This window comes from Sminthopsis crassicaudata, chromosome 3 (assembly GCF_048593235.1).
Source record: "Sminthopsis crassicaudata isolate SCR6 chromosome 3, ASM4859323v1, whole genome shotgun sequence".
Lineage (NCBI taxonomy): Eukaryota > Metazoa > Chordata > Mammalia > Dasyuromorphia > Dasyuridae > Sminthopsis > Sminthopsis crassicaudata.
The window spans coordinates 247,691,165-247,713,032 of NC_133619.1; the positions used below are offsets into that span (position 1 = coordinate 247,691,165).

The 21,868-nt window shown below is 36.6% G+C and overlaps 1 protein-coding gene across 1 annotated transcript in view; it reads left to right on the forward strand.

Annotated features, from left to right (window-relative positions):
• Positions 1-3,376: 3,376 nt before the first annotated feature.
• UBE3A (ubiquitin protein ligase E3A) overlaps positions 3,377-21,868 on the forward strand; it is a 106,326-nt gene continuing 87,834 nt past the window's right edge. The window contains exon 1 of the mRNA XM_074300330.1: positions 3,377-3,456. The gene's annotated coding sequence lies outside the window, so the exon portion shown is untranslated. The remainder of the gene's footprint in view (positions 3,457-21,868) is intronic.

Genomic DNA, 21,868 nt, shown 5'->3' on the forward strand with positions numbered 1-21,868 from the left:
CTATTAGATTGTGTAAAAGGATACAGAAGAAGGCAACAGATATTGGAGATCATATGAAAAAATTGGAATACTATAATGCATTGTTGATGAAGTTGTGAACTGATTTGTTTGCATTGTGGAGAACAATTTGGAACTATGCACAAATATCTATTAAGCTGTACAAACCCTTTGACCCAGCAATATTATCACTTTGCCTATATCTCAAAGAGATAATAAAAGGTCCTATTTATACAAAAATATAGGTTTTTGTGATGGCAAAGAATTGGAAATTGAAGGTATGCTCATCAATTGGAGAATGGCTGAAGAAATTGTAGTGCTTTTTTTCTTTAAAAATTTTTTTTAAATTTTTCCCCAGATACATTTAAAACAATTTTTTACATTTGTTTTTCAATTTGAGTTCCAGATTTTCTTCATTATCCCCACCCCTAATTCCCATTAAGGTACATGTGAAATTATGCAAAACATTTCCATAAAAGTAGTGTTGTCAAAGAAAACATCTTCACACACATACACATGAAAAAAAAATCAAGAAAAATATAGTAAGAGAGTATGCCTCAGTCTATATTCAGATGCAATAAATTCTTTCTCTGGGTACAGATAGGACTTTTCATCATCATAAGTTCTTCAGAGTAGTTGTGGATCATTAAGTTGCTAAAAATTGCCACGTTATTCATAGCTGATCATCCCAGAATATTGCTAGTTCTTTGTGCACAGTACATTTTATTTTGCTTGAGTTCATGGAGGACTTTACAGATTTTTCTGAGAGCATCCTACTCATCATTTCCCGTAGAGTGGTATATGATTGTGATGGAACAAGCAGGATGCTTTCAGAAAAACCTGGAAAGACTTTATAAACTGATATAAAGTTCAGTGAGCCAGAAAAGCATTTTACAGAGTAACAGCGATATTGTATGATGCTCTATCGTGAATGCCTTAGCTATTTTTGGTAATATAATGATACAAGATAATTCTGAAGATTTTATGATGAAAAATGCTATTCATCTCCAGAGAAAGAAGTAAAGTCTCAATGCAAGTCAAAGCATATTTTTTCAAACTTTTGTTTTCCTTTGTTTTGATCATCTTGTATGGGGGAATCTTGTCAAGTTCTTCATAGATTTTATTTATTTTTTGTTCTCTGCCACAGATATTGGCCCATAAAAGGTAACTCTTCATGGTGATCTCCTTTCCTATGCCAATTTTTCCCCAGTTTTTCATATAGTCATTTAAGAAAATATTCATATTAAAATATTTTGTTTTTACATTGGGCACTTCCCAATAAACACCCATATTTTTTCAAAACAGATAAGCAAAACATGTTTATGACTGATATCTCGTGTCATTTTCTACAATGTCCTTTTGTAACTTACTGATAATTAACAGATAGGAAGGATCTGTGCTTTAATTTTGATAGTACAGAACCAACAGAGTTTATTGTATTTGTCTTTTATTGACACTGTTGGAGCCGTGTATATCGTTCTTTCAGAAGGCTTTCTTTACCCTTTAGTACTTTAAATAAGATTCTAAATGTAAGAGGGGGACAGTGGTGAAAATGCAGGCAAAGGAGAACATATTGGCTCCCCCAATAGAGAGACATTGATGCTCATTGAGTTCCTAAGGATGGCTTGCTCAGACCTCTAGGAAAATCACTTTATTAGCTGTTGAAGATTCGAATGGGGAAGACCAACTGGAAAGCACTGCAATAGCATAGGTGAAGATTGTTTGAATTAGGGTGGAGACCGTAAGGGTAAAGAGCAAAATTATTGTAGAGTCAGAAATGGCAAGATCTGGCAGCTGATTGGTTTGGTGGGATTAGTGAGAGTAAGGAAGGAATCTTGAATGATCTGTTAGGTCTCATAAAGCAGGTGCTTAGTGTTTATTCTCCTATATAGGTCTCATTTGTACCCAGTTGTCTGCAAGTTGTCTCCAACCATTAGCTGGCCAGATTCTCGAGGGCAAGTACTGGGCTAAGCACTAGGTAAATGAAAGGCAAGAGACAATCCCTTCTCAGGAGCTCACAGTCTACATTGGGGAGACCCTTTGTAAACATCTGTACATGAACTAGCTTTTCACAGCATGAATGAGAAATAATAGAGAAAAGACATTATTAGCATGAAAGGGAATCAGGAAAAGCTTCTTGCAGAAGGTGGGCTTGTATCTGGGCCTTAATAACGTGTGCCTATATTCATATTTGAAGCCAAACGCAAACTTTCAATTAGAGGTCAGTGAAAATCGTGATGTCATTTTCCCCCCTAGTCCAAGTTCAAGGATCCCCTGGAATCTATCCCGGGTTAAGAATCACTGGGGAGGAAGGGATCGACTCTCCTCATGGTTCTAGGGGGACCTCCCGGGCCTAACACAAGACGGGGCTCCCCAGACCCAGAGCGCCGGCCTGAGGCCCCCGTTTCACCGCAGCCCCCTCTCTGCCCGACTCCAAGATGGCTGCGGGGCGCGGAGGGGCTCAGGGCGGTCCCGAAGTGGGTACCCCTTCCCAGCCGCCTCTGCACCCGGCGGTGACGACGGCAAGCCGTAGGGCAACGGGCCGTGCGAGGGAGAGAAAAGGGGAGGAACCTGGAGACTCTATGGTCCGTCCCGCCCCCTCCGCGACTCCTTTCCTCCTCCTCTCCCCGGTCCCTGGCAGCCGCCGCCGCCCCGCCTCCTCCCTTTCCTCCGGGCTTCCCCCACGCTGTCCCCACCCCTCAGCTTTCCCAGGCCTGAACCCCTGCGCCCAGCCAGGCCCGGGTGGCGCACGCGTTGCTTGCCGGGATACTCCGCCCGCCCAGCCAGTCCTCCCAGCTTGCGCCGCGGCCGTGATATCCGTGTTTCTCCCAAGATGGTGGCGCTGGGTTCGGGGTGACTATAGGAGACTACAGGGCCCCTTGCCCGCCCCGACCTCCCCCCTCCCCGACACACACTGCTCTCCTCTCTTCTCCAGCCGTCCGTCCCCTTCGCGCCGCCGCCTCTTCCGCCGCCGCTGCTGCCTCCTCCACTTCCACCTCCCCCAAGGCCGGCTTCACGGTGCGCCCGCGCCCCGGCCCAGAGCCCCCCTCGGGCGGCGGCGGCGCTTCCTCCTGCTCCGGCTCCTGCTCCGGGCCCCGCGCGGAGCCGCCCGTCCGCCAGCTGCCCAGCACCGGCCGAGCGGGCCCCTGAGCCCCCCGGGGTGGGGGAGCGGCGGCGGCGGCGGCGGCTGCGGCTGGAAAAGAGCGAGGGGTCCCCGGCGGCCCCGCGGGCTCCTTTCCTTCCCCCGGGTCCCGGAGAAGGAAGCGTGGGTCCCGCATGAGCCCCGGCGGTGGCGGCAGCGAAGGGGAAAGAGGAGGCGGCGGCGGCGGGAGGAGGAGGAGGAGGAGAAGCGGGGCGGCGGCGGCGCCTGCTGCTGCTCCCACCACCACTACCGCTGCTGCTTCTGCTGCTGCTGCTGCTGCTTCGAGGGCCGCGGCCCAGCCGGGGGCTCCACCACAGGTTGGTGTTGACGAGACCGGGGCCTCTTCTCTGGGCGGACAGGCGGGGTGCTGGGCCCAGGGCCGGGGCCACCTGGCAGGCCCGGGCCCTAACTGTCAGTTTGGGAGGCGTCCTTTCCCCCACCGCCTGCGGGGTTTTAACAACCTCGGGCCCGGAGCCAGGGGCAGGGGGCGGGAAGCGCACCCCCCCCCCCGGCTTGTGTTCGCGGGGCTGGGGACGACCTACTGCCCAGTCAGAGAGGAGCGAATCCTCTTCCTTCCAAACTGTCAGGCGCTGGCTTCCTCCCTTCGTCCTCGCCGTATTTTTAGCATATAATATCTGCTGGGGACTTCTAGTTTGTTTCTGGGTGGGAGGACTGGAGAAGAGCTGTTAGATTTGATGGCATCGGGCTCCAAACCTTGCTTTTGGAGAGTGGTTTTTAGGCTCCCCTACCCCTACCCCCACCCCAAGTGGCGCTGGAGTTCCTGGCTTTTGCTAGCGGGCGATGTGTGTCAAATTTAGCCGGGAAATAGTTCTGATCACCCTCCTCCCCCCAGCTGAGCGAGCACACATACGCACAAGAAAATGCACATACACACGAAAATATACACCTGGAAATAGTTCTGCTTTTCCCCCCTCCCCCAACGGAGTGAATGAAAGAGGGAAGAAAACAGATTGACACACAGCCCAGCACCAGGCCCTTGGCCTGTGCCTTAGTGCTCAGTTCGCATGGAAGAAGCTGCCCTTCCCCAAGTGAAATAGGTATAGGCGAAAAGCAGCCAAATAGCAGTCTTTCCTATGGATTTATTTATTTTTTAGTCGAGGAGAAGCAGGTGGTGTCTTTCCACCTTCTCCCCCCCCCCAAAAAAAAAAAAAAAAGCTCAGAATCCTAGAAAGATGATTCATGGTCTCATTTTGTTTGCTTTTTATGACATCCTATGGGAGGACAAAAATAGAAGAGGTGTAGAACCGTATCAGGATCACATTTATTAGGTGGCCAGCAGGCAAAAATTTAAAATAGTAACACTCAGTCCCTTGTTGAACAGGAATCTAAAGTTGTGTTTAGCATAGGAAATGCTTCTTTAGCAGCAGAAATTCAGGCGACTTCTCAGGGATAGCTTGGGTGACACAGGTGTTAATAAAAACACTCATAGGCAGTAAGTGGGTGGCAACTAGACATTCTAAAACCTTGATCATTAAAAAACAAAACCGGCTGGAGGGAGGTAGCAATTTAACTTTTAAAATGCAAACTTTTGTAAAACAAAAATTTCAAGTTAGCATTTTATTATCCATTAGTGCTTGTAGATGTTATATAGAACAGCCACAGTGTTAAAGAGCAGCTCTTAAGAGTTTTCATTATCAGGTTTGATATGAAAAAAAGTAAGTATATTTTGATCACATGGTAAAGTTTTCTTAATAGACAAAACGAATTTCATGGGCAAAAATAATAGTCTTGGACTGAGAACAAATCAGGCCCAGTTAATCCTGCTTCAGTTGAATTTAACACATTTATCCAGTGTGTGATAATCATTTTCCTCATGAAACTGATTTTAGGGAGATAAAACATACATGAAAATAATACAAGAGTAGAAGTGAGCAGCAAATTACATGTCAGGATTTAAATTCATCTAATTTTTTCATTAGTGTGGATACTCTTGTGCAACTCATAATCCAAACTTTTCATAAGAGTTGTGTATTGTATTTTAGTCTGTATTGTAGTTTAGATATTTCATTAGCATACTGATGTTTCTCCAAGAATACAACAGTTATGCAGTCCATTAATGACTAGAGAGGAATATCGGAAGCTTTGTACTGCACTAGCCTAGTCTTCAAAAATGCAGATGTAGTTCCATGCCAGAAGGAGGCATCAGAGTAGGACTACAGTAGAAATTCAGTCGCTTTTATAGAAGGAAATATTAACGGTGATTTTAAGTACAGCCTGAAGAGTCATCATATAGTCATGATGGTGGTTATATATAGGATATCCCAAGTCTTTGGGCAGTTTTGTGTTAATTAAATTAAACTACAGCTTAAAAACCATTAAAAAAGCTTGAAACTCATGTAGACTTTTGGGATGCCCTGTATCTGACAGTGCAACCCTGTGGAATCCTTAGTGGATAAAAAAAAATTTGATTGACTTCTGTGGTTCTCCTGGGATTAATAGCAGGCAAGTAGTTCTACTTTACTGCCTCAAAACAAATTTACTCTTTTGATGCTACTTGTTGAGTCTATCAGAGATTGAATAAATCCTCAGACTCTATTCTGATAGAACTAAAATGATCATACTTTTCAATAGGATATAAAACATATTGATGATCATGCTCCAGTTTCTTACTGGTGACAGCAGTGTTTCCTTGTTATCATTTTAGTTGTAGAATAAATGTTCACAGTAGCATTTTTTCCACATTTATTAATTATATTAATTAGTTAACATCCACATAGAGTACTGTACATCTTTTAGTACTGTACATCTTTTACCAGTTACTTAGTTAATTACTTGAAAATTTTTATTTGCCCAGCAATCATCACTATATGGACCCAAAATATCTGATAGACTCATCTTTTTCATTTTTTCCCTTTTCTCCTTCATCTCAGTAAGTACCACATACTTCATAAACTTTAAGGTGTGTTATAAATGTGAGTTATTATTCTCATCATTACTTGTCATTATTACTATCTTTTAATTAGTGGTGAAGCAACATGTCAGGAGAATCAAATGAATGAATTGTAAGATAAGGTAAAATAAACATAAGAATATTAAATTAATATATAGCCCTAACATTAAAGTCCCGCTCTGAGAGGCTTCCAGTTCTCTGTAGCAAGCTCTTGTAGATCCTACTAAATTCAAAGAGTCATGTGTGACAAACTGGCCCTGTGGTTGGAGTACCAGTTTAGTTTGGTGTAGAGAGGCTCATTAACAGAATGTTGGCCAGTAGGTGATGAATTTTTCAGTGCTACGAGCTCATGAAACATGTAAGGGTTGAGATCTTTGTCTATGGAAGGAGTACCCTAACTGATAAAATTACAGATCTTTCAAAGTATCAGAGTAAGGTACTATGTAGCTACTTCAAAAGAACTTTGATTTCATTGATATTGGATACCACCTCTGCTGATATTTGGGAAACTTCTCTGTGACTTGGGTAGTTACATGAGTTGCTGCAGCCCAACTCATTCCTTGGTAGGTGTGGTAGCACCATCTGTGTACATAAACTTCTCTAGGCTTCCCTTGGGGTAAGCTCTATCAAAACTTCTTGCCCTGCCTGCCCCTGAGCATTGTTGCCCTCCACAAGGAACACCAGGATCACCTTTGTTTCTTTGGAATAGCACTTTAGTAGAGCATTCGTGAAGTCTTGTTAAAAATCTTGTGGCACTTTTTTAGTTGTATAGCATTGTGGCAGTTCTTGACTTTTTGAAGTTATGCCAGTTGTTTCCCTGAAAATTTGGAGAATTTTTCTCCTTTTACTCATATTGTAGGCAGTGGAAGTTTCCAAAACTTCTAGTCATGTCTAAAATTTTAGCTTGAAACAATAGTATTTCCAGATGTTTACTTTAAAAAAAAAAAAAAAGTTGTTGGATGTGTTCTTTAGCAGCTTTCCAAACAGAACCATTAACATTAACTATTTACAAAAGCAGTTTCTTGTGTAAATGAGCAATTTTCTGTATTTCAGGTATAAAAAGTATATAGAAATGATTTTTGGAGTTAAAAGATTTTGGGTAAAATCATAAAACCACAATATATTCTCATAAGTGCAGATTTGTGGTTTTTTTCATTGTGCTTTTTATTTTTCAAATTGTTTTAACATATTTTAAGAGGCAGCTAGGTGGCTTAGATTGCTGGAGGGGAGAGAATAAGCATTTATTTGGTACCTAGTATATGCCAGGCACTATGGTAAGTGCTTTTTTTTTTTTTTTTTAAATCAGGGTTAAGCGGCTTACCCAGGGTCATACAACAGCTAATATAGTAAAAAGAATAAAAAGAACTTGGCTAATAAAAATCCCATTTGTTTAACAAAAACATCAACACTAGCAGGGTTTGAGTTCTGATTTGAACTCTGATCCTCCTGACTCCAGAGCCTGTGCTATTATATTCACTATGCCCACCTAGTTGTCCCAATAAGGACTTTTTAAAGTAGCTTTTTATTTTTCTAAATTCAGGCAAAGGTAGATTCCAGCATTCACCTTTGCAAAATTTTGTATTCCAAATTTTTCTCTCCCCTTCTATAAACAGCAAGCAATCTGATATAAGTTAAAACTTGCAGTTCTTCGAAATATATTTCCCATATTCTTCATGCTATGCAAGAAAAATCAGATCAAAAAGGAAAAAAAAACTCAAGAAAGAAAAAACAAATGAATAAAAAAATGAAAATGCAATGCTTTTGATCTACATTCAATCTCCATAGTTCTTTCTGGATGTGGATGCTCTTTCCATCACAAGTCTTCAATAAAGACTTAGACAAATAATATCTCACTTGATCGTCACAACAGCTTGGTTGGTATTATTATTCCTATTTTACGGTTGAGGAAATTGAGGCAGTCCATGGATTTAATGACTTTCCCAGGGTCACATAGCTAGTATGTGTGAAATTAGATATGAATTTGGATGTAATCTTGACTTCAAATCTAGGGCTGTTTCTTTTTATAAATCCAGCTTCTAACACTTACTGTGTATCTCCTCATCTGTCTGCCTCAGGTTCTTCATCTGTAAAATGCAATATAATTTACCTCCCACTGTTGTTACAAGGTTAAAATGAGATGTTTTCAAAGCTCTGTGCAAATCTTAAAGCAAAATTTTGTCCTCTTCATGTGGTACCCATATATATAATGGAGAAATATTTGAGACTTCTTGAGTTATGCTAGATCTCCTTCCTTACTTTCTACTCAAGGCTTATTATATTTCACTATGCTTACAAGTTAAATTTTTGCTTCCTTCTACTTTGTTTAGTCCTCTTTTAGGGGAAAAGGTAGGTCAGTATGAGGAACTCCATGTGTGAGAAAATCTTTTAAATTCAGTTTAGCAACTATATATTCCTGTAGGGAAAGCCAATGTTGAATTTATGTGCTTTATGGACATTGAAAGGAAAAGCTATTTATTTAACATCATGTGGTTAGTGTGTTAAATTTAAGTTGCATTTGAAGGCAGGTCTTTTTGATAGCAAATTAGCTAGCCCTTTGTACATATTGCCTGTCTTTACAGTTATAGAATCTACCTTTTTCCCCTGTACTTTAAAATTTTACATATATGCAATTTTCAATCATTTATTGATTGTTTACTATTATCTGCAGGACATAGTGATACTAAAAAAGAATAGGAAGCATAAAAAGGAGCTCCACCTACAAGGAGCTGGAAGACTAGTTGGAAAAAACAATAGCCTGTCATGCTTGGCACTATGTAAGCCTGCAATTTTATTTAAAATGTAATGTATTTTCAGTGAACTAGAAGATCTAGAAATAAGTTTTTTTCTGTGATAGAAATGTTAATATTAATAATAAGTCTGATAATTCTGTTAGAAATAGTTCAATTCTAATCAATCCTAGCTACTTAATATGGTCACAATTAGATTTGAACCAGTACTTTTCAGATTTCAATTTGAAGTATTAATTAAGGTACTGGACTTGAGGGTAGGAAAACCCGGGCTCAAATTCTCATTAGTTTTGTGATGTTGGTTAAGTTATGAATCACCTGTCACTTCTGTACCTCACTTTCTTAATCTGTCAAAAGAAGCTATTGGGACTTGGGGGTCTTTGAGATCTTTTTCAATTTTGAATTGCTTATTTGTCATACTCACAAGGAATTGTACTAAATACTTGAAACATAAAACAAAAAGAAATCTAGCCCCTGCCTACAAAGTTTACATTCAGATTACTTATCCAACTTGTTTGCTACTATTAAAAATAAAATTATTTAAAGGTAGCCAGCATATATTGACTTAACTCTAAGGATAGTCACAAGATCCATATCATTTGCCCAATGGAAGAAGAGTCCTCAGAGGTAGAGATTAGATTTTGGGGCTCTTAGTTTCTGACTTAGAAAATTTTTTAATTTTTTTTTTCACTTACTTTAGCACTTTCAAAACTTGCTCCTGATCAAAGAGTTTTTAAAAAATGGTTCGGTTAATTGATTTTAGTGTGCAAAGTACTCTGAATTTAGAAAGTGTAATATCTACCTTCATTTGGCTTATAGCATACTGTAAAAGAATAACACATCCACCAAATACATAAATTCAAAACAAAGTCCTTTATGATATCTGTGATATCTGAGAGGGAAATAGATTGATCAAGGAAAATTTAGTGGAGGAACTAGTACTTGAGTTGAACATGCATTTAAGAGGCAAAGGAACCAGCATAAGCAAAAGCATTAGGTGAAAAAGTACAATGTGTGTTCTAGAGATCGAATAGTACAATTTGTAAAATGTAGAGTACTGAATGGGTACTAATAATATGAGATTAAGTTGGAAAAGTAGGATGACACCTCATTGTAGAGGCCCTTGAAAGGAGATGCTTGAAAGATTGTTCTTTATGTAATATGTAATGTGTAGATATAGATTTTATTTAATATTTTTCTCAGTTACATATAAAACAATTTTTTAACATTTGTTTTAAAAACTTGCCAGTGTGAAAGTATGTAAAACATTTCCATAAAATCATTGTGAAAGAAAACCTAAATCTCCCCCCCCCCCCCAAAAAAAAAAGTCCTCAAGAAAAAGTAAAATAGAAAAAAATATATTCAATCTGTATTCAGATACAATCAGTTCTTTTCTTTGGGTATGGATAGCATTTTTCATCCTGTTCTTCAGAGTAGTCTTTGGTATTGCTGAGAATTTAAAAGTCATTCACAGTTGATCCATCCTACAATATACTATGTAGGAGTTGTAGGTAACAATGACATTTATAACCTTGTAATCTCTCAGTTTCTTCATCTTTAAAATAGAGGAATCTAATTGTACAGATTGAATGAGATGTAAAGTACTTTTTATACCTTAGCACACTGTGTGTGTGTATGTGTGTGTGTGTGTGTGTGTTTGTTACTATTAAAATGAAGACTAGATGACTAAAAAACTCTAAATCTTATAGGAAAGGAGTATACTAGTTTTATGCATTAGGAAGATAAGTCTAAGCACAATATGAAGAACAGATTGGAAATGGTAGGAGGTAAGAATGATGTATTAGATTTGTTGAGTCTAATAATAATAATAATAGGCAATCCATTAGGAGATCCTATAGAAGCAAAATTTGTGCTACCAGTTTATTAACTGACAATTCTGGCAGCAGCAATAGTCTAATACTTTCTTGGTGGAATTGGTAAATTTTTCAAGGTAAAAATATAACATGCTCATATTTTGGATTTTTTTCTCTTTAAATATTTTACTGATAATCCTAGTGATTTCCTTCTCACACACCTTGGGAGGTGGTCTTCCACTCCTCTTTATCATCCTTTATCAATAAATGAGGGGGAAAAATTATACCACCTTTTTGCAGTCTGGAGGAAGGTATGCTTTATCTTTATCCCTGAAGATACAGTACAGATACATTACTACAGTGATCAAATTTTTGAAGTCTCTGAATATAATTTTCTTTGTTAGTGTGATTATCATATTCATTGTTCTTTTTGTTTTACTTCCCTCTGAATCATTTCATACAATATTTCTATTACATTGTATGCCATCATTTACTTTAAAACCTCAATTGAATGGGTACCCACTTTTTAGTTCTTGGCATTGCAAAAAATGCTGCTATATTTGAGTGTATGAGAGTACTTTGCTTTTCTTCATCCATCTTAGGAACATCGCTTAGTGACTTTAAATTGAAGTAGAAACTTGACTCATGATTTCATATATAAAGGCAATTGCTACCAGATGAGAAAGTTTCCTGTTCTAATGAGATTAAGTGACTGGTCATACAGCCAGTATGTGTCAGTTGACCCAGATTTGAATCCATATTTTCCTAGCTTCTAGATTGACTCTCTATCCATTGTGTCATGCTACTCATAATTTTTTAAGTAATAACAAATAGTTTCTCAGAATACTTAGTGCTTCATAATCTGCCTCCTCTCCTTTCCCCCCCCCAGCAATTCAATGAAATTGTCCTCCTTGCTGTTCTTCATTCCCATCTTCCTATTTGGAGACATTTTTACTGGCTGTTTACCATTCCTAGAATGCTTTCCATCCTCATCTTACCTTCCAGCTTTCCTGGCTTTCTTTAAGTCTTGGCTAACATCCGACCTTCTACAAGAAGGTTCTTTTTAATTCCAGTCCTTTTCCTTTGTGATTATCTCCAATTAGATTGTAAGCTAGTTTTTTGGAAGCAGGTTAATTTTTTTTCCTTCCCTTGTCTTTGTCTTCTCAGTGCTTAGCACAGTGCTGGGCTTAGGTGCTTAATAAGTGCTAGATGACTAATTTTAAAATACACTACAGAGTGTGTCTTATCTTCCCATGTCTCATTAAACATTTCACCATTTTAATTATTTGTAATTTTTGTCAGTCTAATGAGTATGAGGTGAAACCTCCTTGGTATTTTAATTTGCATTTTCTTATTAGTGATACATTCTTTCATATGCTTGTTGATAGCTTGCTTTTTTTCCCTTTGGAAACTGTTCATCTTCTTTGGACACTTTATTTTTATACTGTCTCTTTACATATGACCTTCATCAGAATTAGTTGCTATAAAGATTTTTTTCCAGTCAAGTTTCCCTTTCAGTTTTCCTTCTTAGGTTGTGCAAGGTACTATCTTCTGTTTTCCTCTTTTCTTAATGTTATATCTTTTGGCTTTACTAACTTTTTTTTTTTTCCAGTTTTTTCCATTAGCTTTTGCTTATGTAAGTAGTCCTTAGCAGAACCATCTGTCTATCTGTCCATCTGTCTGTCTATCCATCTATCTATTTTTGGCTATAGCAAAGAATTGAAAAGTGAATATCCAATGATGTCCTTGGAATTAATCAAACGGTAGTCCATAATGTTCCAAGGTTTCTGTGCCTTACTCTCCTAATCTGTTCCACTGATCAGATTTAAACAAAAAAGTTTTTGAAAAATGTTTCAACAGTGTTTCATCAATGTAGTGCGAAGTTCAATGGTGCTACATCCCTATCATCCTTTTTCCTTTTTAAAATTGTTTCCCTTCAAATTCTTGACTTTTGATATTTTTTTCCTAATAGTTTAGTTAGTATATCTGTAGCTTTTGTTTTCTCTCACTTTGAGGACAACCACACATTTCGAATTAGACTATTATTTGGGGTGGGGAGTTTCTTAAATGGTTAGATCAGGGGTGCTCAAAGTACTGCCCGAGGGCCAGATGTGGCCCATTGAGGACGTTTATGCAGCCCACCGGGTTATGGCAAATGGGCTGAGGGGTGGAGCCTGTGTGAGTTTTTGTTTTCCTATAGTCCAGCCCTCCAAAAGTCTGAGGGACAGTGAACTGGTCCCCTATTTAAAAAGTTTGAGGACCACTGGGTTAGACTAATTGTTTTTTCCCTCTTTCCTTATGCACTTTTAACTGATTCATTGCTTTTCAATATTCCTGTTCGTTTATCTTGGGGCAGCAGCTAGGTGATGCAGTGGATAAGAGTTTTGGGCCTGGAGTAAGGAAGACTCATCTTTGTGAGTTTGACCTCAGACCCTCATTGGCTATGTGACCCTGGGGAAGTCACTTCACATTGTTTGCCTCAGTTTCCTCATTTGTAAAATGAGCTGGAGAAGGAAATGGCAAAACCACTCCAGTATCTCTGCCAAGAAAACTACAAGTGGGGTCATGAAGACAATTCAGTTATCTGTGGGAATTGTTCTTTGACATTCCTAATTGTTATATTTCATGAGTTTATACGTGTTCAGCATACATAGTTTCACAAATTATAGAATTAATCTTAGATCTGAAAGGACATCTCTTTTATTTTGCAGATGTGGAAAAAATGGAAGATAGATAAAGGGATTTATTTGCTCAAACTCATACAAATAGCAAATAGTAGAGCCAGGTTTTGAAATTAGGTCCTCTGCCTCCAGATGTATTGTTATTTTTGCTAGACCACACTGCTTCTTATTCATGATTGGATTTGGAGTATTCAATGCTGCTTGCATTTATTAGGTCCCTAATGTGTACCACGTATACTACTAAGTATTCCCAGATGAAATCACTCCCAGCTTTCAACAGGTTACTGATTTAGAGGAGAGAGGTACAATTCGGAAAAAGATGAGCAAATACAAAAATTTATGTAATTTGGGGGACTTGGGGAAAGAGGGGTGTTAACAACTGAAGGGAATAAGGGAATCTATGATATATTATGATTTTTTTTTCAGTTATAATGAAAATTAAACTTCTGTTATCCATTTTATAGTGAGGAAAACCCCCTTTTTTTTTTAATCTTCCCAGTGCCTGGCACATTGATGGATTGGTTAAACATATAAAATATATTAGTTCTACAAAAAAAAAAAAAAAAAAAAGTAAAATTTAAGAGTGACTTTTTCCCTCTGAGCAATTGGGGTTAAGTTACTTGCCCAGGGTCACACAGCTAGCATGTGTTAAGTGTCTGAGACAAGATTTGAACTCTGGTCCTCCTGACTTCAGGGCTGGTGCTCTATCCTGTAAGAGTGACTTTTTAATAGGAAAAAAATATCTCTTGTAAAACTTAGGGACAATTTGTTTAAAATAAGACTTCTTCATACTTGTTGATAAATAATAAACATTTGTACTTGTGGCTGTAAAACAATGTTTCATACATAATCTAGTTTTCATTATTTACTTCCTTATAGTGAACAAAGATATTTAAAAAGTTATCTTGAATTGAAACTCCTTTTCCCTTGAAATGAATGTGATTGTTTCCACTTTTCTTAAAGACACTATTTTTGTTATATGTGTATATTAAGTAGATATTTGGTTGCTTTTGACAAATTTGCTTAATCTTCCAATGCAAATATACATATGACATAAAATTAAGATTAAACTAGAACTCTTTCATTTTATGTCATATGAGGAAAATAACTTGTCTAGTCACACATCTAGTAAGTGTGACTAGAACTGATATTGAAAAGCTAAGATATATATATACAGGTTTGTCTTTAATTAACATTTATAGGAATTTTACTTCCTAAAACATTGATTTTATATATTAACCTTCCACCTAAATGTGGATCATTTGAAAGATTTAGCTTAAACTAATGAACAAATAATGCATTATTTTTCCTGGATTTGTAATATGCCTCTTTTTCAGTCATCTTGAACTGTCAATATGAGCTATGTTCATCCTATTTATAATTTTCCCTCCTTGGCCCATTATATTTTAGGAAAAAATGGCAAGTGGATACTTTATTGAACTGATATATACTTAAAGGGGGATAGATCCCATCATAAAAAAGGCAGTGGTTCCATTTCCAGGATTCATTTCTAGGACCTTTGAAGAGGAATTTATTATATCTCCAATGATACTTGGGAAAAAGACTTTGTTTAGAATCAGTATTTTGAATTTTGTTATAAAATTCTTTGTAGAGTCAATGTTTTGAATTCAGTTTTGGAAAAATATGAAAAATGAAATAATGTTGGGAAATATGGGTTACGTTTGAGCTGCTTATTTGTTTTGCTAGTGAAAACATCTATTTTGAAGTCCATTAATATTTCTAATGGCTTAGTATATTTCAAAGTTGTTATAATTCAGCTTCTATCTCTTTAAATCTCTCTGACACAAAATTTCTCCTAATAACTCAGGAAGTTAGAGAGCATTATTAATTAGTAGGTGCTTCATTGAACTCTCTGTAGAGTATAGATCCAAGTTCCTTTTCTGGAAGAAACTCCAGAATGGCTGTACATTTTCTTCACTCTCACAAAAGACATTATTCTTTTTGGGACTAAACAGGCAGTTGGTTCTAAACATCTTAAATACAGTTCATTCTTGCCAAAACTCTACCATTCAGCTTAATTCTTTTGAAATTGATGAACCTGCTGCTTTTTTCCACTAGATGGGGTCCTTAAATCATCAGTTGCCAGCCATGGCATTTCCATCTGACAAGAGCATTCTCTTTCTTATAAAGTGGGACCTTCAGGTTTTCAGGTTTTACTGGGTTCATAGCAAATTCTACCTTTTTGTTGTTGAATCATTTGAGTTGTGTCCAACTCTTTGTGACTCCATTTGACGTTTTCTTGGCAAAGATACTGGAGTGTTTTGCCATTTCCTTTTCCAGCTCATGTTATAGATGAGGAAATTGAAGCAAACTGGGTTAAATGACTTCTCCATGGTGACACAACTAAGTGTCTGAAGCCAGATTTGAACTCATAAAAATGAGTCTTTTTAAAATTCCAGGTCCACTACTCTATCCATTGTAATACCTAGTTGTCCTATTTCTACCATATGGTTCTTTATAATTGACCTTTTTGAAAAATGTGATGTTAATTTATTATTTTCTTTTATCCTACTCTATAACCTCTCATCCCAACCCCCTTTCTGACAATTACCTTTTAAAGAAAAAAGAATTCAATAAAAATTATGTCTTATTGCACATGTAAAATTAAAGTTCCATATCCATATATAGTTCTGTAACTATAAATTCCATGTCAGTGAATAGAGGGAAGCATATTTTCTCCAGAGGCAAACTTGATAGTTATAATTACAGTATTTAGTTGATTTTTCATTTAAGTTGTTGCCATTGTCCTAATTTTTCTGTTCTGTGATTGAAGATTTTATCAACCTGATGATGAGTAAACTTCTTTGAACTTGGCAAGGTTTGTACTTGGAAGGCTGGTAGACTATACATATATATATATATATATATATATAACTTGTTAAACTTAGCTATCTCCCCTTCTCCTGCTACTCCCTCATGGTATATAATACCCTTGGCCCATTAGATATCACTTTAAGAATTATTTCTCTTTATACTATTAGCATAGTTATGTCTTTGGGACAAGAACAGACCACCCAGTTATACAAACTCCAACAAAACTTAAGATGTCTACCACACTAAGTAATGAATAGTAAATCCAATAAAAAATTACAATAAATGACTTCTACCTCAGAATTGGCCAAAAGTCACTCAACTGTTAGTAGAAAAGAGGGGTGGTCAGCAAAGTTAGTGCTAGCATAGACAGGCAAGCCCGCAGCTTTACCTAGCATGTAACCAGTGAAAAACACATATATATATCCTAAAGGTCTCTGTAGGCAACAAAAATACAGACTCCCAGGAAGCCCTAGCACTCAGCCTGGGAAAGTCTAGGTTCCTAGGATTGAAGAAGTTCTTTACAACATAAGAAGAAAAAGACATAATAGAAGGCTCTGAAGATGCAATTTTCTGAACCTCAAAACTCCCTGGGGTGAGGAAGTCCTAACTTCAAGGATTGTTCAGAAATTCAAGCTACCTCATCTAAAACCACAGCAGGTGGTAAAACCTCTTGCACCTCAAAGCCCATGTTGGGGAGCTATAGTTGGAGGGATGCTTAAACCAAAGATAACTCATAAAAGTTATTGTAGAACTAGAGATGTCCCCAAAATATTGTCTAGGAGGAAAAGACTGAAAAATAGATCTTAAAAAGCAAGATAACTGGTATAAAAAACTGAAGTGGAAAACAGCTTAATAAGACTTAAATTTTAAAAAAATCTTTGGAACCTCTGCAAAACATGATAATAAAAAAAAATACAGACACTATTTCTAGAAATCACGAATGAAAACAGTCCCTAATTATTAAAATCCGAGAACCAGGTAAAGATAGAACACACTGATCAACTCTTGGAAAAAACCCCAAAAGGATAAGTTCCATCCCTCTCATAGCCCATATTCAAACTTCTATTTCAAAGCAAAATTTTGAAAAGAAGCGAACTGAATAGGGACTTTGAAATGCAAAGAAGAAACAGAAAGGTAAATTTATTCTGGTAATTAGAAGGGTTGTATGATGAACATTCTGATTGGGAAGGAAGAAATAAGTGTCTTCAGAACCTTAATATTTTTATAATTGAAGGCATTAAATAAGAAACATATCTTAGCACCCAAGTTTTTTCTGTTCCAAGAGTATTTATTAAGGGAGGTAGAAAGTGAAGGAAGAAAATGAATTGGTAAAAACGATACACTGATATGGAAAAGAGGAAGAAAGGGAAGAAAGGTAGCTTGAGCTTTCTAATTATTGGGGTACATAAGTAGAGGATACAAACATGAAGGAATATGACGAGTGGTTGTTAGAGGAGTCTTATTTTTGACATTCACAGGAGCACATTCACAAACTCAGTCATTGGGTCTAGAAAAATAACGAACTCAATTGATAGAAAAGCTGAGATAGAAGGAAAGAGATTGCCTAGTTGCAAGCAAAACAAACTTCCTGATCCTAATGAGAGGATTAAAAGGGCTTTGAAAAAAATATAAAGCAAATAGAATCTAACAGATTGCTTTATGTTGGAGAATAGCTGAAAAATCGTAGTGTTAGTGAATGTAATGGTATGTTATGCTAAATTAAAGGAAATTTCAGAATTCTTAGTATTTCATTCAGAATGAATTGAGCTGAACTAGGAGAGCAGTTTACACAAAGACAACATTTGAAAGAAAAAAACAACTTTGGAAATTTTAGAATTCTTATTAATGCAACTAGGAATGATCATGATCAGAGGTCCTCTGATAAATGCTTCAGTGACTTTCTGGTGTCCATAGTCTAACATAAAAAGTTTCCTAAATAGCTAGCTAGTTTTGTAGTGCTTTTCGTGTTTTTATTGTGCTGTAGGTTTTTATAGTGCTTTACGGTTTGTAGACATAAATGTGTCATAACATATAGATAAGTAAGCAAAAAAAACAATACAAAAGCTATGTCTGAAAAAGTATTTTATTCTAGAACCTTTGGTCTTATTACCTTTCTGCTTATCTTTTGCTAATTGCTTTCTAAGTTAGCACTTCTTTGTGCTAAGTCTTACAGAATTTTAAAAAGTTTACTGTTTTATTTTAATTAAAAGGTTTGCAAAAAAAAAAAAGAAAAGGTTTGCATTTTATTTAAAGTTTTATTTTAAAATGTAAAAAACATCTTTAGCTTGCACAGCCTTCAGCACCTTACAATTAAATCAAAAGGTTTTTTTAAGATTGATGATACTTGAAGAACTATATATCTTAGCAGAAGAAGGCCAATTTTTCCTCACAGCTGTCACTGAAACTTAAGGAATGGGGTGGGACCTATGATTTCAGTAATGTTCTGAATGAATATTCAAAAGGAACCACATAGGTAAAATAGGGGTAGAGTGGATGAGTCAATATTGTATATATTACAAAAAACAATTAGGAAGATTATTTAAGTGCTAAGATGTAATAATGAGCAGGGTACTGGGGTTAATATTAGAAAGATTTGGGTTTAGAAATTATCTCAGATACCTACTTGGTGTATATGACTTTGAGCAACCTTTTTAACCTTTTTGGAATTCAGGCAATTCCCTTGGATTTATTTATAAAAGGCATAGTTGTTTGTATTTGTATATATAGTTTTATTGATCAGGAGTTCTTTGTGCTCACAAACATCACAATTCCTTTCTATAGTCATATATACTGAGATAGGAAAACCAGAAGGGGATACCATTTGGGTAAAAATGAATTGTGGTATAAACTGGCAGTATCATTATCTGTGTGTGCTATAGATACCCTGGACAGAGAGATAAAGTCAGGAAATGGGTTACTGACCTGACCGTGAGGCATGATAAGTCAGGATTTTTAAAATTTCTGGACATCTGTTGGAGCTCTCTTTGTCAGAAAGAGAAGAACTAAGAAGAAGGCCTAGTTTGTCTTACTAATAATTTCATCCTTCTAAAAGTAGAAGAACCAACAATTGAAGTTGCATTTTTTGGCTCATTTTTATGTACAAGCAATCATTGATTGCTGAAGTAGAAGTGATGGCAACATTGGGGTGGAAACAATCACTCCATTTTAAAGTTTGTGGTAGCAGAAAAGAAAGTTGATCATAGCTTGACGTGTGGTTTTCAAAGGGTACAGGAAAAAATATAGGTTGGAACCTATGAACTAAAATATAGTAAAGTATATAATGATCAAAGCTACTGAAAAATTTCTCACAAAAGCTGTTTCTTGGGTATGTTGTAGCGTAGTGTTTTTGTTTTGTTTTCTTTTAATTTCATTACAAATTATATTAGCTGCTGAAGTCTCTCCCATTTGAGATGCTTGAGTTGAAAACTAGGTTCAAAAACTGTTCTGAAATCAACAAAATAACTAGCATGGTTTACCACAGTGCTGCCAATATTCAATATTTTGTTGAAATGCTTTTGAAACTGCTGCTTTAATATCTAGTTTCTGAGCCATACGAGAAAATAAGTCATTATTTTGCTTTTGCACTTACTGAAGTCCAGGATATTATCGTTTTATTTTGGGGGAAGTGTGGGTATAGATTTCTTTGGGAAGAAGTTTATTGTTAAGGAAATTAATAAGTATATCTGATCATACTGAATACTGAATGACTTATCATGCCATAGGAATTTTTTGGAAAATGATTTCTCACTTTTTCAGAGGGGGGGAAGGGAGAGAGAGAGCGAGAGCGAAGGAAGAAACACGTGCTATTATTTAGATTTCTTTGTAAAATGAAAAAGTTCTACAAATGATCTCTAAGGATTCCTCTGGGTCTAAAAGTAAATTAAATATTTACCTTTTATACATTAGCCTCTGTCTACTTTTTATATATAATAAATACTGTCTCACACACAGAATCCATTCATTTAATCTTTTATTCTGAATCCCTGAAGAGAGCAGATAATAACTTAGGCTTGTAGCAACATACATAATATGAATCAATCCTAGAAATTCATAGTTTAAAATTAAAATGTTCTTGGGCTATTAATACTTTCTATTTATGACACTGTCATAATATTTAAAAATGGGAGTGATTCATACTATTAATGAATTTGTTTTGCAAAAAGATTAATAATCCTATGGAATTTTTATGTAATGGCTTTTTTATTCATTTGACAAATACTTGATTTATATACAAGTTTTATGAAACATCTTAGTTGTGTAATAAGTAGCATATACTTTTAACTTGCAATTTTTTTTTAAAAATAACATAAGAAAATGCCCTTATCAGAAAAAGGAATGAGGCAAATAAAGTGCTGCTGGATGCTTTACAAATATTAACTCATTTGACAGTTCCTTGTAATTAGACTGAGGAGATAAAAAAGAAAAGTTGAAATGATGGCTCTTTTTTTTTTTTTTTTTTTTTTTTTTTTTTTCAACTATCAGCTTAAAAAAAAAAAAGATGCAATTTATTTTACAGACTTAAGATATTTCCTAAGTTTGCATATAAGCTGTTAACTCCTGCAAGAATAGGGTGGCCAGCATGTTGTGGTAGAAAAGGCTCTTAAGATGACAGGAACTAATAACGATGAATGTTGGAGGGGCTGTGGGAAAACTAGGACACTGATGCATTGTTGGTGGAGTTGTGAAAGAATCCAACCATTCTGGAGAGCAATCTGGAATTATGCCCCAAAAGTTATCAAAATGTGCATACCCTTTGACCCAGCAGTGCTACTACTGGGCTTATATCCCAAGGAAATACTAAAGAAGGGAAAGGGACCTGTATGTGCCAAAATGTTTGTGGCAGCCCTTTTCATAGTGGCTAGAAACTGGAAAATGAATGGATGTCCATCAATTGGAGAATGGTTGGGGAAATTATGACATATGAGTGTTATGGAATATTATTGTTCTGTAAGAAATGACCAGCAGGATGAATACGGAGAGGCTTGGAGAGCATCGACTGATGCTGAGTGAAACGAGTAGAACTAGGGGATCATTATACACTTCAATAATGATACTGTATGAGGATGTATTCTGATGGAAGTGGATATCTTCAGCATAGAGAAGAGCTAATCCAATTCCAATTGATCAATGATGGACATCCAGAAAAGGAACACTGGAAAATGAGTGTAAACTGTGAGCATTGTTTTTTTGTTTTGTTTTGTTTTGTTTCTCTTCCCAGATTATTTTTACCTTGCAAATACAATCCTTCCTTTGTAACAACAACAACAACAAAATTAGGTTCTGCACATATATATTGTAACTAAGATATACTATAAGATATTTAATATGTATGGGAGTGCCTGCCATCTAAGGGAGGGGGTGGAGGGAAGGAGGGGAAAAACTCGGAACAGAAAGGAGTACAAGGGATAATGCATATGTACTGTCAAAGAAAATGTTATAATTATAAAAATTAATTTAAAAAAAAAAGGCTCTGAATTCTCATGACCCGATTTTTAAGGCTGGTTTTGCCACTTTGTAGTCTTGTGACCCTGGCTAAGTTAAACTTTTTAAACTTCAATTTCTTATCCACAATCTGCACCACAAAGTGATATAAAAGGGTACTTTAGGATATTTTATCCAAAATAAAACATATTTGTGTATTAAAACCACTATATTCTTTCTTTTCTTCATATGGTAAGGAATATGACAATAAAATATTACTGCCATGTAAAAATTATCATATCTTGTAATGTGTAAGTTTA